Genomic DNA, 16,139 nt, shown 5'->3' with positions numbered 1-16,139 from the left:
CTGGGAGAAATGCATGCAGATGAATCAGTATGGATCTGGGAACACTGTATGGACAGCCCAAAGTGAGCCACTGGACTCTGAAGTCATGCTAAGCCATGACCAGCCAGATATAAATCCCCAAAGGCCAATCTAAAGGGACTGGTCTGGGGGAAATAAATGGAGGATGAGGTGTCACTCCCAGAGGAGGGACCTTATTTCATCTTCTCAGTGGCTGTCCCACAGAGAGTCAGTCAATAAGTCAATGAACCAATCAATCAAGAATCATTTATTCCTCAAAAGGAGTGAGGACCTTTATTAAAGAAGATGCTTAAATATTATATTTAGCATGTCGATCGACCATAGTATGACTCTACCATTTCTTTTCCCAGTTGGATGTTTAATAGGAGTTTGGAGCCCTGAGCATACAAAAGAGAGCTCACATTTAGCTGCAAAAAGAGAATCAGAAAGTGGATCCTAGAGTAGAAATGAGCACATGAAAGACATTTTTCACGTGTCTCAGCAGATGGCTGGAAATATGGACAAGCTGATAATGGTTGAGGGACTGAAGGTTTTTGCAGAAAGGGAAGACAGTCTGCTCAGAAAAGATAGAAATGCCTCTGTGTGCTCACTGGGTGGGGAGTGGCTAATTCAACTGAAGTCGTGGAGTCTGAGTGAAACTGAATTAGCCTCTCAGCCTAGGGGCTGCTTTATCAGAACTGTGTCCCTTCCAGAAAAAATAGGAGAGTCCTTACCCCAACACCTACACATATACCTAGACTTCATCCTCATTTAGAAATTGGATTTTTATAGATACAGTCAAGTGATGGCGAAATCAAGTTGGGGTCTGGCAGCCAAGGAGATATTTAGAGACATACAGGGAGAGAGGATGACTGTGTGACAAAGGAGCAGAGAGTGGAATGACGTGTCTATAAACCAAGGAGTATCAGGCATTGCCGGTTCCACTGGAAACTAGAAGAGGTACCATTTCAGGAGAAGACCCAACGGACGCTTTCATTTCAGACTTCCAGCTTCAAGACTATGAGAAAATAAATTCTCCTGTTTTGAGCCACCCAGTTTGGAGAACTGTGTTAGAACAGCCGGGTTAAATCAATAGAGGCCTAAGAGAAGAACTCTATTCCCAGACAGGTGTGCAGTGAGTGGTCAGACTGTAAAGGGTGGGGGATGGAGTACTCTATGAGGGGGTTCTTGGAATGCCATCTGGAATTTATCCAGGAAAGTGAGCAATATGTTACTGTCCCTTCTGTTGCTGTGATAGAACACCCTGGGGGAAAAACAACTTAGGAGAAAAAGTTTATTTCAGCTCATGATTGCGAGTTACAGTCCATGTTACAGGGGAGTCAAGGCAGGAACTTCAAAGAGCTGGTCACATCATACCGACCGTCAAGAGCATACATTCATGATCAGTTGCTTGAGTTCTCAGCTCAATTTCTCCACTCTTAAATAAAAGCTTAGACCACTCCTTGCCTAGGGAATGGTGTTGCCCACAATGGGCTAGGTCTTATCATATCAACAAACTCAATTAAAACAATGGCTTACAGACATGCCTACAGGCCAACCCAATGTAGATAATTCCTCATTGAAATTCTCTTCCCAAGGGATTCTGGGTTGTGTCAAATTGGTAATTTAAACTAAACATCACAGGGGCACTGAGCACCCTTTATAGCTTCAGATTTAAAGGTGTGTGTGTGTGTGTGTGTGTGTGTGTGTGTGTTTGTATCTGTATCTAAAGGTATCCTTGCAGAGCATGGTCTTTAAAGTGCTATGTTCCAGTATAGATAGTAAATAGAGGACTTCTCATATTTGGAAAGCTCTGCCCAGCCTGGAGACTGGGGAAACAACCCTATCTTGCACAGGAGCAGGTTTGAGCATTATTACTGGTGTTAATGTAGAAGATAGGTTCATTGTCTTAAGCATCCAGCCTAGGAAGGGCTTCCAGGACCAGCCAGAGCTTGGCCTACAGACCTTCCCAGAGCAGAGCCCCTTCATCAAGGAAACCTTGTGGGTCCCTTGGGTCTTTAGGCACAGTGTTTATCCAAGAGAAGGAGACTAGGTCCTTGGATAGACTGAGTATTTTGAATTCACAGTCAAGACTGTTTTTTTTTTTTTTTTCTAACTGTTTGGTAGTTCAAAGCTAGCAGTATCCAGGCTGAGCATCATTCCCTTCCTCTGGGAAAGCAGAATTCAAATACCCGAAGACAGAGAGTAGATATTCTCCACCGGTGGGGTTAACAGCTGCTGAGGTAAAAAGAGGGAGTCTGGGTAAAAGCTAGGGGAGACCGAGGAGGGGGGCGGAAAAAGCAGGAGACCTGATCAAAGGCTGCTGTGCAAACATTGCTGGTGCTCCAGCTGCAGCGGGATATGCAAAAGGATTTTAGAGGTGAAGACTTCATCTTAATCCTCCCACAAAGCACTGGGGTAAAGCCTTTCCTGTGAGAAGAGACCATGAAACAGAAAGGAGTCTCAGGCGAAAGCATCCGCATAGACTTCTACTAATTCTGCTCACTTACAGAAGACATATCCTCTGGGTATTCCATGAAAACGGGGAAAAGAAGGCATGGAGAGAAGCTTGGGTTTAAAACTGTTGCCTGGGCAAGCTGCTCAGAGTGGCCTCACTTCTTTGTTGGCAGCGGCAGACTTTACCCCCAGCTTTTTACACAGTTAGCAACAGCTAGGTTTTCAAAGTACTCTGTAAAAGCACTCTATGCTTTTGTGGCAAGGAGCCAAGGAGTACAGAGAAGGAAGTGAGGGAGAGAGGACCCAAGTGACAAGGGCCAGGTGACCTAGTCATGAACTATCTGGGTGTTTTGTCATAAAATACCAAGCCCACACACTGCTGTTCCCTGCTGGAACAATGATACCTTCCTCAGTCCTCAGAGATATTCCTAGGAATATCTAGGAAAGTTGCCTGTCAGGTTGGGGATTTAGCTCAGTGCTAGAGCGCTTGCCTAGCAAGCTCAAGGCCCTGGGTTCGGTCCCCAGCTCCGAAAAAAAGAAAAAGAAAAAAAAAAGAATAGGAAAGTTGCCTGTCTGGGATATAAACCACAGGGTTCTGACCCACACCTTAGCTGGAACTGGTAGCCTAGTTTGGCTGTTTTACATGCTACAATTCTATTAACTTTAAGTAATAGTTACTTGTGATGTCCTTAGTCTATAATAATTATCACAGTCCTAAAGTTATTTTAGTAAAAGAATAGACTCAGTCGTTTAAAACATATCATTCAGTCTTTGTCTTTGCTATTTGTTTTGTTTTGTTTTGTATTAGCTTTTGATACTTGTTACCCTGAACATTACCTTCAATAATGAAGACCTAAGCTCATTTTTTTATTTTGTTTTTTAATAACATTTCAAGTCATGTGGTGTAGCAAATCTCCACACTGATAAAAAGAGACAATCCACTGTGAATCTAAGAATATGTAACTCTGAGAGGGATATAGGGGTCCCACGGAAGTTCTAAAAGCAAAACCGGATACTGAGCCAGGAAATGTGGTCTGGGTGCCAGGCCCTCTCACTGGTAACTGGGGTGAAGGTTCCACTACATCTGAGACTCCTCTCCATTATCTGTCAAAAGGAAAGAATATATTACGCCTGGTGTGTATCACACAATCATGGTAAAGACCAGAGGAGAAGCAGGATGCTTTCATGACCCTCTAAAGTTCTCTAAAAACGTTTTAAGAAGTGTTTATCAAAGCAGGTGAACCAGGATCATTAGTAAAGGACTTCTTGTCTCAGTTAAAAACTTCCACCTGATTTGGAAACAAAATCAACTCGGAGAATATCTGACACACAAAATACAATTATCAACACGTGATTTTTTTTTCCTTTCAGCTTATCATGCACGTAGTGAGGGTTCCTACACAGATTCTCACAAAATTGTGTTGCAGCAAGACGGTAAACCTCAGCTCTGCTACTAACATATTATGTCATAAACCAGGTGGGGTATCTACTCCTAGAGCCTCAGCTTCTTAATCTGTAAAATGGTAATAGAGACCACTTATTACCGTGAAGAGCACATGAATTTGTAAAATGTGAATATTAAATATGTAAAGTACCCCCAGGGAAGTTGGTGCATGGTAGATACTGGATCTCAGACCATGAGCACTCACCTCCTGTGGTGTGCCTTGTCCTGTTCTCCATGCCTGTCCTCAGTGTAGATTTGCTGAGTAAATGAGGGCAGGTTGCCAGGACAGTGTCAGGTTTTCATGTTGTCTTTTTCCAGTGTTTGTGTCCTGAAGCACACAGACCCAAGCTTTCTTACCATCAAAGAATATGTCCCAGCATAATGTTAAAACCTAAAGAAAAGAGCTAGAGGAGCCGGAGAGATGGCTCAGCGGTTAAGAGCACTGACTGCTCTTCCAGAGGTCCTGAGTTCAAATCCCAGCAACCACATGGTGCCTCATAACCATCTGTAATGGGATCCGATGCCCTCTTCTGGTGTGTGTGAAGACAGCTATAGTGTACTTAAATATAATACATAAATTTAAAAAAAATTTAAAAAAGGAAGAAAAGAATAGAGCTAGAGACTGAAAGACCTTTATTAGGGCAAAGAGTGGCAAGGTTCTTGGGTACCAGTCATGTCATTGCTTCTTCTGGTGAGGCAGAGGAAACCAAGCACATATCCATTTGTGTTACTTAAAGAGCCCATGACCTTGGTTGGATTTTGACTTTGGACCAAACCAATGCCTATGAGATGTTCATATCCACGAGGCCTCTATTTCCAAGGAGGGGCACAAAACTGAGGAGCTGAAGGTTACAAAGACTCTCAGGACTGATGTGCTGGGTGCACAGGAAACTGGCAATTTCCCCTGTGCTGCTGCAGTGAGATTGGGAGTCTTCATTAGACCTTGAGTGTTCTCTTCCAAATGTACTTCCTCCCCATAGCTTCCATTTTCTCACCGTACAGTTTTGCGGAAAATGGGGTTTATGGGAAATGTGTGCACGACAGTCTAACAGAAATGGCTATAGCAGGAAATTAGCTTCAGAAAGCTTGCAGTCTGTCTCAGGACATTATAGTTGCACCATCAACATGGCCATCTGAAGCAGGAAAAACTTAGCTTTCAGTAAGACTGAAACTAAATGATTATGTTCAAACATCTGAGTGAAAAGCACAGGAAACATGGCTCTCCCCTATATTTGAGTCTGTCCCCTGTGGGCTGTGGCCAATGTTCTCTCCACGTGTTAGCATTTTACAGAATAGGTCAGGGTAGTGCTGGTGGTGCCAAGACCTAACCTGAGAGTAACAGTGCCCCCTCTCCCTGCTCCCCAACCCAAGAAGCCCCCTACCTGCTGTTGTTAACTTGTCTTCACTGTAGGTGTCTTCCAAACAAGGCTTTTGCTGCTGTAGTGAGTCCCTTTATGAGGTTGACATTTCTGTCCCCTGTCACGTTTTCACTGGGCTTAGAAGAGGCTCCACAGACAGTGTTCAGTGTTAGCTTGTTTTTAAAGCTGAGTCCTGGGAGCACTTTCCCCCTTAACTTTTGGAGCTTCAAAGAAGACGCCCTATACAACATATTATATATCGTCTACTTCTGAAGTCATAGAATTGTCTTGGGGATATCCTCCTTGGCTTCTTTACAAACACAACTCGAAAGGAAATGTCACTGTTTGGTGAAATAATTCCTTAAGATGCCTCACCAGTTAGCAAGGGAATTTTTAGAAAACTTGTTTGGATCCAATTTGTTTTGACTAGGAAGTGTATGTCATGGACAGGTCTTTAATTTTTTATGGAACCCCTCTACTAGAAGTAAGTAGCCCCTAAGCCTGCTGTCTACAGGGGTTGCTCTTACTTTTCATGTCTCTTTAGCCTTTCTAATCTGAAATGTTTCCTCTGTGTTTCTTTGTCTTTGGTGACATTGACTTTTTTTTTTTAAAGTGCACACTCATTTTTTTTTAAAAAAAAAAACAATGTCCTTCGGGGTTTTCTGACATCTCTCATGATTCCATTCAGATTGTATGTTCTTGGCCACAATTCTATTCATTAATGTTGTATCCTTCCTCTACTGCTGTATCTGGAGCCATGTGATATCCATCTGACCTTCATCAATGTTATTAATTTTGATCACCTATTCAAGATTCTAATTCTCTAGTGCTCAGTTCCATACTGCTCATACTACATTCCCCCTGTGAGAAAATATTAGGTCACACCAGTTTCTTGCCTCTCATCAAAAGTTCTCCCCCAGTTTTAGAATCCATTAATGAGTCTCATCAGAACCAATCTTTAGTATTGTGACTGAGCATTATTTAGAAAACAAAACAAAACAAGCAACAATAACAACAACAACAACAACAAAACACTCTCCATAGAACCAGTCAGGATTTGTCATTACAAGAGGACATTTGGATAGTTCAGTATACCAGTGTTCCCTTTCGCTCTTTGGAAATTCAACCTAGCGAGATTCTGAAGGTCGTAGTCTTGTGTTTTGCTTGGGAAGCCTTGAAAACACTCTTGGTCAGGAACATAAAGATTCTCACATGTTCTCATGCTGCTGATCCTTGGTCTGAAGTATGGTTTGAGCATAAATGTCTACCATTGGTGGCTTACCTGGGGATGAAAATAAGAAATGAGGTGGGCTCAGGCGTGCTTCTCTGTGCCACAAACTGCTGTTCCTCACTTCCAATTTCTCCGTTTTTTAAGTTGCACCATCCAAAGCTGGGCTGCCCTGTCCCCTTTCTGCCCTCATGTTGACCATCCTTTGAACCGGGCAGTAAAACATGTCCCTCAAAGACTCCCAGAGGGGAACATGTCATCCGTCTTGAATGATTCTATGCTATTATTTACATTCCCATTCCAGTTTTGTAAAGCACTCTTTCCCCATGCATCCTTATCTTCTTTTTTCCCCTCTGGTACTGGGGATGGAAGTGGTTGGCAGCGGTTGGGATAAGCCCATTTCTGACTCCCCTTCCTCACACAGAGTACCACTGATCCCCTTCACTTATCCCCAGCCTGCACACTGAGCTTGCTAAAGCTTTATGAAGGAGGGGTGGGGAGGGAGGGTGTGAGAGAAAGATCACGATGATTCGAGGAGCTCAGCATATGAGAATAGAATGCAGAACCCTCCCTGTTTCTTTGCTTGTATGGGGAAAGGTGCCACTTGCCTTCCATGCATGGGAACACACTTCTCCATTTATCTTCCCTTCTTTTCCTTTCTCCAATGGGAGGGGAACATAGTGTAAGCTGGGGTTTTTTTAGTAGCCCCACCACCTTTCATCAGGTATGTACCCTGGGTAGCTTCATTCCCAGGGTCTATAAATCAAGATTCAAAATACCGGATCCATTCACACTACTGGTGTGGAAGACATCCAGGAAGAAGCTGGCCCCTCTAGGCGGCCTTTGGGCATGTCTCCAACCTTTTCTCCCTAGCCATTGCTCACTGCCTCTAGAGGAAGACAGGAGCGTCTGAGAACAGGGGTCCTGCTGGGTGGCAGGTGGAGCAGCCTTACTGGTGCACACTTGCACACTCCGCCAGCATTAGCTAACAGCTCCTCATGCACCCCTCTGAGATAATTAAGCATTATTATCCCCATTGGCAGGTGGAGACAGTAAGACAGAGTGGTTAAGTGACTTGGTTATAACTGCTGGGTTTGTTTGAGGGAGAAGCCGTGCCAAGAAGGGAGTGCTGTTCAGGAGGCCAGGGGAGCTTGAGCTATTTAATGTGAGCGGGAGCGATTGTTTTAGAGTAGCTTTTAGAGGTGGGGATAAGAAAGGAGATTCGAGGTGTGGTCAGCGGACATTGGTAAAGCATCAGAGAATACGGGGTGAGTGAGAATAAACCTGTAAGTTATTATCAGTGACCCTCAGATGCTTATATTCCACTAATAGGAGGAAAAATACTAGAGACCATAGTGACCCTGGCGAGGCTGTCAGATCAAATGCCACAGTTTTTTTTTCAAGGCTGGACTAAAATCTCCAGGATGACAGAGCAGAGGCCAGTGTCTTTCTGAGATCCCCTGTTTTCTCTAGAGCAGTGGTTCTTAATCTTCCTAACACTGTGACCCTTTAATTCACAGTTCCTCATGTTGTGGTGACCCCAAACCACCAAATTATTTTCTCTGTTACTCCATAACCATAATTTGCTACTGTTGTGAACCATAATGCAAATATCTGATATGCAGGATATTTTATATGAGACACCCACCACCACCCCCACTTTCACAAGGGACCGCAACCCACAGGTTAGGAAACACTGATCTAGAGCAGAGAAACCTCCTCTGCTCACTGTCAGAGCCCTGCCTTGGGCATGGCTGTAGGAGGGCCACTCCTGTGATAGGCAGCAGAAAGACCCAGTGCCCTGCATGCACGCAAGTAGAAATAGAATAGAATGGGAGGTGTGGCAGGTGTGACGGGGCAGGGGAAGCACAGGGATGGAGGTAGGAGGAGGAAGGCAAGAGCATCCAAGGATTGTGGACAAGTTGAAGCACTGAGATGTAGCAACTGAACTGTCTAGAGATGGGGCTGGGGCAGGGGTATGGGCTGTAGTTGCTTAGAGTGGGCTGGGGCTGAGGAGGGTGAGGAAGCAAAGGGGATAAATGAGTTCCAAGAGAAAGCTTAGTTCATGCAGGGGTCTGGGAAGCAGACGATGACACAGTGTCTGTGGTCCCAGAAAGGAAGAGTGGCATCTGGGTAAGCCTTGAACCTCTTTTCAACCTTGCCTATTCCCCGCTCCCCAATCCTCCATGCCCACCTGTCATCTAGAGGCCCTAGAGACTCATGGACCCTGAGCCATAAATAAGGGAATTTTGTTCCATAGCAAAGGAACGCAGACCTGTTCACTAGATCCCTGATGGATGACTGGACCCCTCCCTGGGTTATCAGTAGTCAGTCAGTCTGCTAAGGCAAAATGCACAGAGATTCTGTTCCTCCCGTTCCTCCATTTTATCCATTCCTTTCCAAGATGGCTCTTCAGGAACATTGCTAGCAGGGTTTAGCTTTGGGGATCCATGCAGGAGAGAACCTGCCTACACCTCAGTGACTGGGTCTACACTGCTGGCTTCCCTGGAGAGTGCCTTCTTCAGGGCAGAAACCCTGTTAGCTCCTTCTGCTGTACTGATCCAGGCCAGCAGGAAGGTTACCTCCCAGGTACTTGTCAAATGAATGAAGGCAGCTCTGGAATCATTTACCCCATCTAGCTGTTCTGTCTTTCTAATTGTAAACTCCAGAAGTGAACGACGACGACGGCAGATAATAATGATCGAGCAGCGGGGGCTGTTTTGGGTGTGGGTAGTAAAAGCCAGCTGTTTTCCTGTCAGTGTAGTACAGAGAAACGACTTCTGTTTCATCTGTTTGGTTCAGAACTGGGATTTTTCCACCCCCCCATCGGAAACGTCACCAAGTGGCCTTTCTGTTCTTCACACATGAAATACACACTATCACCCGCATATTTTTAGTTAATTTATGTCCAAATAGGCCTTTCTCTAGCTGCTGGAAAATGATATTTGGGCTGCAATTACCTTTTGCAGCATCTTGCAGAAGGGTTTCGGCATACACAAAGCTCAGGGGAGAGGCAACCAGGAGCCCACTGACTGTAAATCTTTTCATTTGTAGTTATTCAAATCACATATTTTATTACTTGTATGAAATACATTGTGTCATTCATTTTGTAGGCGCCGCTAATGCTTCAAGAAAACCCTTGGAAAAACATTCTGTTTAGAAACAATTTCGTCTGCAGTCACCAAGGCTGGGTGTCTTTTCTCTGGCTGTCTGGTCTCCTAGTCCTCTCCTGGGTAGCTTGTGTGTGTTATTTGCAAGACAAATGAGATCACCCTCTCAGAAGCTCACCTGTCCCAGCAGCCAATAAATGCTCGGAGTCCTCTGTTTGGTGCATCCGAATCCTTAGCAAGGGAAGAAATTGCAGTGTCTCTAACAAGAGCTTGCCTCTGGAAGGAAGGCAGCAGCAGGGCCAGATGAACTCTTTCCAAAGGCGGAAAGAAGATTTTCCTGCAATTTCCTGGCATCCTAGAAAGCACCTCTTTGTTACATAGGCTCAGTTGCAATTCTGCAGCCAGAAGGAGCCTTTTCCACTGGCTGTCAGGAGCCGGGAGGGCGCAAGCAGAAACTTGACCGATTCTAGTCTTACCTAGGGGGAAAAAAATCACTTTACCTATTAGTTTGAGGAAAATGGACTGGTGTGCTTGCCAGAACCCTTGATGTCAGCCACTCATTCTGAAATACTCTTCCCATTTAGCACTTTCACTCACTTCCGACTTTTTTGGTCCAAAGTAGCAGACAGTGACTGAGGAACATGGCGCGGGAAGTGGAAGGGGGGAAGCTCTGGAGACAGGGCCCATCTGCATGCCAACTTGTCTACCCAGCACTGCAACAGAGCTGCTTTCATGGGTGACCGCCTCACCCAGGCTGGTCAACTACAGTCAGAATGCTCACTGCCTCGAGGGGTGTGTCCAATCTGCCCACTCCAGAGTGACTCTTGCCATGCAAGGCAAACTTGCCCTCTGTTCCCTTCTGAGTAACTTAAGATCTTGTTAGACTTAGCAGGATATTGGCAGATACTTGCCATGCGTGCACAGCCGATTCACCTACTGCAGACATTGCTCACCAGGGCTCACACCCCCTTCTGCGGTCTCAGGGGCAACTCATGTCGATGTATTAGAACCACATACTAGTGATTCTAATCCAACTCAGATTCCTGTTAAACCTACCTTGAGCATCATTCCCAGAAACTCTACGTAAGTGAGACAGATGGTACAATAAAGATGTCCCCTGAGTGATTGCAGTGGGCAGACAAGCTTGAGCACAATTGGGCTGGGCCACCCGGGTATGCAGAGTCCACCTTGCCTTTTGTGTTGGGTACATCGAGTGTGGCTGTCTTGGCTGAAGTTGCCACCTAGATCTGAGGACTCTGCTGCATGATAGGAAAGAGAGCTCTCCGTGGCGTGGGTTGTGGCTGAGATCTGATAAACAGCACAGTATGAATGTTACTGGTGCCCAAGATTAATTAAGAGGCTTTGATATAAGATGTTGGCAGCACCACTCATCCCCAAGTCGGACCACTCTCTAATAGCAACGTCTCATAAGAGTTGGTTGGCTACCTAAGAGCTCGGAGCAATGATTTTAAGTAGCTGCTTAAAACTGCTGTGTGTAGTCCATGCAGTAGCCTCCTGCAGTTGCTGTTCAGAAAGTAAAATAAGTAAAACAATTCAGCTTTATTATTGTTGTTGTCGTTGTTGTTATTGTCATCATCATCTCATATATTACATCCCAACAGTAGATTTTCCTCCCTCCCCTCACCCCAGCCTCTCCTTCCCACTTCCGCTCTCCCCTAGACCCAACCCCATTTTACCTGTCCTTAGAAGAGAGCAGGCCACCCAGGAACATACACCAAACATGGCCTAACACACTACAATAAATAAGACCAGGCGCGCATCACATCAAGGCTGAAGAAGGGAACCCAGTAGGAGGAAAAGGGTTCCACAAATAGGCCAAAGAGTCAGGGATAGCCTCTGCTCCCACTGTGAGGATTCCCTCAAGAATACCAAACGACTCACTCATAACCTATATGTAGAGGACCTAGGCCTCCCCAATCTCTGCGAGTTCCCACGAGTCCCTCTCCATTGATTTTGTGGACTGTAATCTGGCTTTAAACAACAGAAATTCAGTTTCTCAATTCTGGAGGCTATGAGCCAGAGTTTCTTCTTTAGTTAAGGCCACACTTCACTTTAAGGCCATAGAGCAGAATCTCTTTGGTTTCTCCTTCCTAGTAGCCACCTACCTAGTGTAGATTCATCACTTGGTTCTCCGCCTCAGGTCTTGGGAGGATGGTTATCCCTTTGTGATGCCGTAGCTGAACATGACCTTCTTATAAGGAAGCCAGCCTTATATTTAGGGTCATTTTCCAATACAGGATTACCTCATCTTCACTTGATTATATCCTCCAGAATCCAGTTGGCACAATAACAGGTTAGAAAATGGGTGTATCTTCTTGTGGGTAACATAGTCCAACTCATCACTCTTAGCAGATCTTTCTTTGATGATAACAATAGCATGCTTGATGAGTTATATGCTTGGCCCATGAAAATTCCAACATATTTTCTATATTATAAACCTTCTGGAGCAGTGGGTTTATGAAATTCAGATCCACTGTGTGATACTCTTAGTCATAAACCTACCACTTCCAAACTTTCAGAAATGCCTGCACCATGACTTGGGTATTTTTTTTTTTTGAAGAAGTCTATAGTCACCAAAGTCAGTATTCGTTAGTGCCTGTATTCCTACATAATCCCACAGAGACATTGTCTCATAGAATATGGTGGAGAGAGACATCATGACCATGCCCGTCATGAGAAAGCTCCTCTAAGATGAGTATTCAGCAGAGGGTTGTGTCCTGAGGCTAGTACTTGGTCTAGGAAAGCCATCCTTCCTATAGGGTGGATTAGAGCAGAAGAGTGTGCCTTGTATCCATCCTCACCATGACAAGACAATGTACTGACCGGGTGGCTGCAGAGATAAACTTTTCTTCTTGAGGTAGGAGTTGAGTCTCATTGCTGCTATGTCCCCAAGACCCTGCTGAGGACAGAATGGGCCCTGCATCGAGGACTATTTCTATGGGGCCTAGTTGGAAGAACTTGGTCCCTGGAAGTAGTGTCTTACCCTGGCCCCTTCCTGTGTTCCTCTCTGTTTCCTGCCGGTCATGATATGAGTTGTTCAGCTCCACCTCTTGCCACCAAGATGGATTACCACCTCTGAAACTGCAAGCCAAAATAAAGGATTCCTCTGGGAACTTGTTTCTGTCAGGCACTTGATCACAGCAAGGATGAGCGGGAGTAATATATCACTGCCTGCAGAGTACAGACCTGTGCCCTCAGCATCTCTGGGGAAGGCAATACAGGGTGCTGTGTGAAGACTGGTCCAGAAGCAAGGTCTCCTCAGCCTTTCTCTGTCCACAAGGATGTTGATTCCTTCCTACTGAACCTCCTCATTCTTCAGCACACCAAGAATTTTTCTTTTATGTTCCCTACCACCCAATAGAGCAAGTCACTGCTTCTCTGTCCCTCTTCTTAGTGCGTACATTGGAAAGTAATCCAGCCATGTGGATGGACTGGCCTTGGCTTCTGGTTCACGTTTTCTCTTCAAGCAGCAAGACCTTCCTGGCTTGTGGAAGCCCTGCCTACTGCAATGTTATCCACTTCCTGTTCTTCAGTCCCCTTATGAGGCTGGTCAGCATCCTCTAACCTAATAGATTTTCTGTCATAAAATTGGAGACAAGTTAAGTAATCATGACCGTCACTGTAATTACCAGTGAGCATGAGAAGACAACACCGTCTGTGTGGTACAACAAAACGGAAGAGAAATTTAAAATCCTTGGGAGGGAAGGCGCCCACCCCCTGCCCCCCTGACTCTGTGTTTCCCTTTGCTCTGCTCCAGAGGTCGGTGCGCCCCTGTCTTCTCAACCAAGAAGAGCTAGCCATGACAAGTTGTCACTTCCTTGCCCAGGGTGGCTCTTCTGGAAGGCCCAGCCACCTGCTGAGATGGAGGGAGTGGTGGTGACAGGCCAAGCTCCATGTTCAGTGAGGCCCAACAGTACAAGGTGGCAGAAGGGCTCAAGGCTGCCCGCCAGTGGGCCTGGCACTGCCACTTTACATGCAAGAGGGAGCAGCTCAACAGCTGTCGCTGACAGCCCCTGGGGTCTGCTCCAGACTTGGCAGAGGAGGACACTTCCAGACTCCCAAATCATCTCTTTGAAATTCACAACTACACCTTCATCCCTCTCCTTTTTGCAATAAACACACACAAAAGATAAGCAAGCCCCAAGTCCCTTTACTTACGGACTTTCTCTACTTAGTCTCCTATGTCTCTTAGTCTTGCTGATAAGTTCTCACTCACATGAATCTCTCTCTCTCTCTCTCTCTCTCTCTCTCTCTCTCTCTGTCTCTCTCTCTGTCACACACACACACACACATCTCTCTCTCTGTCATACACACACACACACATCTCTCTCTCTCTCTCTCTCTCTTTCACACACACACACACACACACACACACACACACACTCACACACTCACACCTCCTGGTCTCAACTCAGGTGTTATCCACACTGTGTTTTGAGGCAGGGTCTGTTACTAGCCTGGAGCCTACCAAGTAGACTAGGCTGGCTCACCACGAGCCCCAGGCATATTATATGCCTGTGTCCAGCATTGAGATTTTAAGTGCAGGCCACCACATCTGGCCTTCTTTATATTGGTTCTGGGAATCAAGCTTGGGTCCTCATGGCTTCGAGGCAAGCACTTTACCGACTGAGCTATATCCCTGATCCAACTCAAGTATTTTGAAAGCAAAAGCCCCTTTCCCTGTGGAGAAGTTGGTCTATCTCAAGATGTGACAACAATCTCTCTTTCAAGGACAACACAGAACAAGGCTCTCTGAGCTACCACCCACTGACATTTATGTGTTTGGCAGTTACTGGTCCATCAGATGATTCCACCTCTCTTCTCTGACACGGGTACCATATTGCTAAAGCCAGTGACTGCATCTGTGTTCTGGGGTATAGTGAGGACAGAGCATTCCTTGCAGGGCAGCCTAAGCCTCCAGGTATTTGTCATGTTTTTGGCATTTGAGCTGAGGACATCTCCCACCACAAAAACCTGCCAGAATCCGCAGGGGAAATCAGGACTGTCTTCCTTGCAGAAAGTTGGACATGTGCCGGGGGAGGTCTGGGCCAGGTGGCCTTTATTTCTCCCAGCCCTGGAGAGTAAGCCAGACAAAAATACACTTACTGTTGCTTCTCCCGCATCCTGTAGATTAACCATTTATATACTTAACAGGCACTTTTGCTGAACTCCAGTATAGATGATTTGAATGGATTTTAAGAGTGTTCAATATAAAAGTTAGCCTCCTACAGTTGAAGCACGAGTCCTAGGATAAGAGAAGGTGGGGTAGGGTCTGTAGGTCTGCCCCTTGGTATAGCTTCCATTATCTGGTTCCCTTAGTTTCAGGGATTATGGAGTGATCCCTGTCTAGGCACAGAACAGTTCTATGTAGTAAGACATGCTATTTAGTATAATGGGTAGGAAAAAAAGGTCACACATGTCCTAAGGAGTGATGTGCTTGAGTGACAGCTTTGACACAGATTACATTAACACATAAAGTCAGTGTAGGGGTGTGTGTGTGTGTGTGTGTGTGTGTGTGTGTGTGTGTGTGTGTGTGATAACCCATACTGCCTTACTTTCTATCTCACCCTTACCAGTCTCTGTTTCCTTCTGACAAATCACTGGCCTCACTAGGCTGGACTGCTTTAGCCCTTTACTTCATTCTGCCTGGATTTCCCTTTGGCAGCAAGTTTGTCGGGCCAATGACTTGCTCTCTAGAGCTGAGCACAGTAGAAACAGTAGTTAGCACACAGTGAGAACAGTAGTTAATACGCAGGCAGTTCACCATCAGATGTCCATGGACAGTAGTCCCTTACTACACAGGATAACCAGGCTGTCCAGCTAATGACCAGGATCCCCGAGGGGTTGACTGCTTTCCCTGACCACATAGGTAGAAAAGGCCAGCACTTGTGTTGAAGCTAGTGCCCTGATTTTCAGATCCCCCACAGCTAACCTCTGTCCACACCCCCTCCTTTTTCAAGGGCATTAACTACATTTTGAGTTTGTTTCCTCGTCTGCCTCCCCATTGCCCCATAAACATTGATAGCAGTTTGTAGCCTCACTGGGTGGGCTCTTCTCTGAGGCCCCAAATCCTCCTCTAACAAGGCCCAGCAAATGCAGGTGTGGTTTGCTCATTCATTGACTAACAGTGAAGATGATTTTAGCTCTTAGGCTAACAATGCTGCCCAGGTCTAGAAGCAATGTAAAGGCCAGAGAATTAAGTTAGACACATCCAATATGGCACTCAAGACAAAAAAGAAGAAAACAAAAACAAAGCAATAAACAACCAAATAAAACCAGATCAGCCCTTTGGAAACAGGATCTCTAATCTCCTAGATCCTGACCTCTTCTGTAAGGCAGCTGGGGTGACCACCATACAAACAGGCCAAGGGCTCCTCATACCCAGTGCAACCCATGGCTGTAAGTAGGGCAAGAACATGGAGCTGGGAAAACCTTTCTTCAGAAATGGAGCGCAACATGAGCAGTGGCAGAGGGGCAACTGGTGTGACTTTTCAGCGTCCCCAGAGAGTATGCCCTGTGGATCC

At 45.6% G+C, this 16,139-nt stretch overlaps 1 protein-coding gene across 1 annotated transcript in view; it reads left to right on the top strand.

The window, feature by feature from the left end:
- The window catches only part of Ephb1 (EPH receptor B1), a 433,582-nt gene that overhangs the window by 401,607 nt on the left and 15,836 nt on the right, over positions 1-16,139 (top strand). The window lies entirely within an intron of this gene.

This window comes from Rattus rattus, chromosome 8, assembly GCF_011064425.1.
Source record: "Rattus rattus isolate New Zealand chromosome 8, Rrattus_CSIRO_v1, whole genome shotgun sequence".
In the NCBI taxonomy this organism is placed as follows: domain Eukaryota; kingdom Metazoa; phylum Chordata; class Mammalia; order Rodentia; family Muridae; genus Rattus; species Rattus rattus.
The sequence above is the reverse complement of the archived record's forward strand: the minus strand, read 5'-3'. Positions and strand labels throughout refer to the sequence as shown.